The sequence below is a fragment of the Schistocerca cancellata genome, chromosome 6 (genome assembly GCF_023864275.1).
Source record: "Schistocerca cancellata isolate TAMUIC-IGC-003103 chromosome 6, iqSchCanc2.1, whole genome shotgun sequence".
In the NCBI taxonomy this organism is placed as follows: Eukaryota; Metazoa; Arthropoda; class Insecta; order Orthoptera; family Acrididae; genus Schistocerca; species Schistocerca cancellata.
This window is the reverse complement of record NC_064631.1, coordinates 44617362-44622072: the sequence shown is the minus strand read 5'-3', so window position 1 is coordinate 44622072 and position 4711 is coordinate 44617362. Positions and strand designations below refer to the sequence as shown.

The 4711-nt window shown below is 48.7% G+C and overlaps 1 non-coding gene across 1 annotated transcript; it reads left to right on the top strand.

Annotated features, from left to right (window-relative positions):
- Positions 1 to 1394: 1394 nt before the first annotated feature.
- On the top strand, positions 1395 to 1468 carry Trnat-ugu (transfer RNA threonine (anticodon UGU)). Its single transcript has one exon. It is a non-coding gene; the product is annotated as a tRNA-Thr (tRNA).
- Positions 1469 to 4711: the final 3243 nt, after the last annotated feature.

Genomic DNA, 4711 nt, shown 5'->3' with positions numbered 1-4711 from the left:
GGTTACATTAAACCTCCGTTGAAAACTTCGTCTTGTTGCAACAACACTGTGGAATTCCAACACCAGAAAAATCCTCTGTTCTAAGGAATAAACCATGTTGTCTACAGCACACTTGCACGTTGTGAACAGCACACGCTTACAGCAGAAAGACGACGTACAGAATGGCGCACCCACAGACTGCGTTGTCTTCTATATCTTTCACATCACTTGCAGCGCCATCTGTTGTTGAAAATTGTAACTACTGTAATTTCGAAAGTTTGTCCGCCTGAAAATGTACTGTTGTCCCAAGCATACTGCAACAAACGGTGTATTTCTATCGCTGCTCGTTTAGTTTTTATTGCCGTTTCAAATATACCGGTCATTTTTGAAACACCCTGTAAGTGGAGCGCACTCAGCCCTTGTGAGGCCAATTGAGGAGGCATATAATGTAATGTCGTGTGACGAGGGCCTCCCGTCGGGTAGACCGTTCGCCGAGTGCAAGTCTTTCGATTTGACGCCACTTCGGCGACTTGCGCGACGAATTGAGGAGGTACCTGACTGAGAAGTAGCGACACGGGTCACGGAAATTGACAACGGCCGGGAGAGCGGTATGTTGACCACGTGCCCCTCCGTATCCGCTTCCCGTGACACCTAAGGGGCGATGATGACACGGCGGCCGGTCGATACCGTTGCGCCCTCGAGGCCTGTTCGCAGGGTGGTTGTTTTTAAACAGAAGCTTAAGGAATTATGGTAGGATGGTTCCTCTCAAAAAGTATAGGTCGATTTCCTTCCCTGTCATTCCGAAATCCGAGCTTGTTCTTACTCTCTAATGACGTCGTTGAGGCCGAGCGGTTCTAGGCGCTACAGTCTGGAACCGCGCGACCGCTATGGTCGCAGGTTCGAATCCTGCCGTGGGCATGGATATGTGTAATGTCCTTAGGTTAGTTAGGTTTAAGTAGTTCTCAGTTCTAGGACACTGATGACCTCAGCAGTTATGTCCCATAGTGCTCAGAACCATTTGAACCTCTTTTTCTTTTTTTTTTTTTTTTTTTTGACGTCGTTAAAGACGCGATGTTAAACCGTAAAATGTGGTTCAGCATTGGCGAGAGAATAATATTGTTACAACCGGTTGTAGTCGCTATATTTATTATGAATGTCCGTGGATAAGGAATGCCCTAATTAAAAGATAAGAAACGTCGTACCGGTTGAAATTTGCGATTACGTACTATCTAGAGATGTGCATCTAGTTTATGACGGTAGTATCTGTTCCCGAAAGAACAGTTACCGTGGATGACCATGCAGCTTTGCTAGAAATGAAATGATAATGAAATGGACACCCTAGCTGCAATCAGGCGTTGATGTACTCACGGGGAGCGTGCAAGGGATAAGTCCCTGCAGACGCACTATCCTCTGTGGCCGCGGTGGCTCTGATGGAGAGAGCGTCTGCCATGTAAGCAGGAGATCCCGGGTTCGAGTCCCGGTCGGGGCACACATTTTCAACATGTCCCCAATGAAGTACATCAACGCCTGTTTGCAGCTAGGGTGTCCATTTAATTATCATTTCATGTGTATCTAGCTTCGCCATCCCATAATAAAATTCAAAGATGTGTCCTCAGCAGGAAAGGTCATGCTCATCGTCTTTTTCGATGTCGATACTGATGGAATGGAAAGATAATTACAGTTACGTGTACCACGAGACACTTCGTGCTCTACGCAACTCCATCAACAGCATACGACCTAGACTGCACGCGGAGGGTATGATTCTCCCCCCCCCCCCCCCCCCCCCCCCCCCGGAGAACGCGCGTCCACATGTCTCCAAGGTCGCACAAAGTGAATGGCCAGATTCAGATGGGAGCAGCTTGGACACCCGCCCTACTGCCCGTACATATCTCCCTGCGACTTCCATGTGATCCGCTGATAAAACATCTCAAAGTGAAGCGCTTCAAATCGGACGGCGAACTGAGAGACACAGCGGAGAACTGACTCCTTTCACAGCCACGGGAATTCCGGGAGCAGGGAATACTTCGACTCGTGAAACAGTGGGATACATCTACATCTACGTACATACTCAACAAGCCACCGTACGGTGCTTCGCGGAGGGTACCCTGTACTACTCACTACTTGTCATTTCCTTTCCTGTTCCACTCACAAATAGAGCGATGGATAAACGACTGCCTACGTGTATATGCCTCCGTCAGAGCCCTCATCTCTCGTATCTTACCGTCGTGGTCCTTAGGCGCAGTGTAGGCTGGCGGCTGTAGAATCGTTCGGCAGTCAGCTTCAAATGACGGTTCTCTAAATTTTCTGAATAGTGTTCCTCAAAAAGAACGTCGCCTTTCCTCCAGGGATTCCCGAAGTGTCTACGTAACCCTTACGTGTTGTTCGAACCTACCAGTAAGAAACCCGGCAGCCTGCCTTTGAATTGCTTCGGCATCTTCCTTCAATCCGACCTGGTACCGATGCCAAACACTCGAGAACTACTCAAGGATACGTCCTGTATGCAGTCTCCTTTACAGGTGAGCCACTCTTTCCTAAAGTTGTCCCAGTAAACCGAAGTCGACCAGTCGCCTTCCCTACCACAGTTCGCACACGCTCGTTCCACCTCGTATCGCTTTGCAACGTCACGTCCAGATATTTAAACGACCTGACTGTGTCACGCAGCACACTAGTAATACTGTATCCGAGCATTACATGTTTGGTCTTCCTACTCATCCGGATTAACTCACATTTTTCGACATTTAGGGCTTGCTGCGATTCATCACACCAACTGGAAATTTTGTCAAAGTCGTATCTTCCTACTGTCACTCAACTTCGTCACCTTACCGTACACCATGGCGTCATCGGCAAACAACCGCAGATTGCTGCCCACCTCTGGCCATAATAACGGCCTTGATACGCCCGGGCATTGAGTCAAACAGAGCTTGGATGGCGTGTACAGGTACAGCTGCCCATGTAGCTTCAACACGATGCCACAGTTCATCAAGAGTAGTGAGTGGCGTATTGTGACGAGCCGGCTGCTCGGCTACCATTGACCAGACCTTTTCAATTGCTGAGAGATTGGAGAATGTGCTGCGCAGGGCAGCAGTCGAACATTTACTGTACCCAGAAAGGCCCGTACAGGACCTGCAACATGCAGTCGTCCATTATCCTGCTGAAATGTAGGGTTTCGCAGGGATCGAATGAAGGATAGAGCCACGGGTCGTAACACATATGAAATGTAACGTCCACTCTTCAAAGCGCCGTCAATGCGGACAAGAGGTGACCGAGACGTGCAACCAATGGCACCCCATACCATCACGCCGGGTGATACGCCAGTATGGCGATGACGAATACACGCTTCCAATGTGCGTTCACCGCGATGTCGCCAAACACGGATGCGACCATCATGATGCTGTAAACAGAACCTGGATTCATCCGAAAAAATGACGTTTTGCCATTCGTGCACCCAGGTTCGTCGTTGAGTACACCATCGCAGGCGCTCCTGTCTGTGATGCAACTTCAAGGGTAACCGCAGCCATGGTGTCCGAGCTGACAGTCCATGCTGCTGCAAACATCGTCGAAATGTTCGTACACATGGTTGTTGTCTTGCAAATGTCACCATCTGTTGACTCAGGGATCGCGATGTGGCTGCACGATCCGTTACAGCCAGGCGGATAAGATGCCTGTCATCTCGACTGCTAGTGATACGAGGACGTTGGGATCCAGCACGCCGTTCCGTATTACCCTCCTGAACTCCACAGATTTCATATTCTGCTAACAGTCATTGGATCTCGACCAACGCGAGCAGCAATGTTTCGATACGATAAACCGCAATCGCGATAGGCTACAGTCCGACTTTTATCAAAGTCGGAAACGTGATAGTACGCATTTCTCCTCCTTACACGAGGCATCACAACAACGTTTCACCAGGCAACGCCGGTCAACTGCTGTTTGTGTATGAGAAATAGGTTGGAAACTTTCCTCGTGTCAGCACGTCGTAGGTGTCGCCACCGGTGCCAACCATGTGTTAATGCTCTGAGAAGCTAATCGTTTGCATATCACAGCATCTTCTTCCTGTCGGTTAAATTTCGCGTCTGTAGCACGTCATCTTCGTGGTGTAGCGATTTTAATGGCCAGTAGTGTAGGTTGGCGGCAGTAGAATCTTTCGTCAGTCAGCTTCTGATGACGGTTCTCTAAATTTTCTCAATAGCGTTTCTCGAAAAGAAAGTCACCTTTCCTCCAGGGATTCCCGAAGTGTCTACGTAACCCTTACGTGTTGTTCGAACCTACCAGTAAGAAACCCAGCAGCCTGCCTTTGAATTGCTTCGGCGTCTTCCTTCAATCCGACGTGGTACGGATGCGAAACACTCTACAAGTACTCCAGAATAGGTCATATATGCGGTCTCCTTTACAGGTGAACTACTCTTTCCAAAAATTGTCCCAGTAAACCGAAGTCGACCATTCGCCTTCCCTACCACAGTTCGCACGTGCCCGTTCCTACTCGTATCGTTAAAAGACTTGACTGTGTCACACAGGACACTAGTAATACTGTATCCAAGCATTACATGTTTGATCTTCCTACTCATCCGCATTAACTCACATTTTTCGACTTTAGGGCTAGCTGCGATTCATGACACCAACTGGAAATTTTTTCTAATTTGTCTTGTATCTTCTTGCTGTAATTTCGTCACCTTACCGCATACCACGGCATCATCAGCAAACAACCGCAGATTGCTGCCCACCTAGTCCGCCA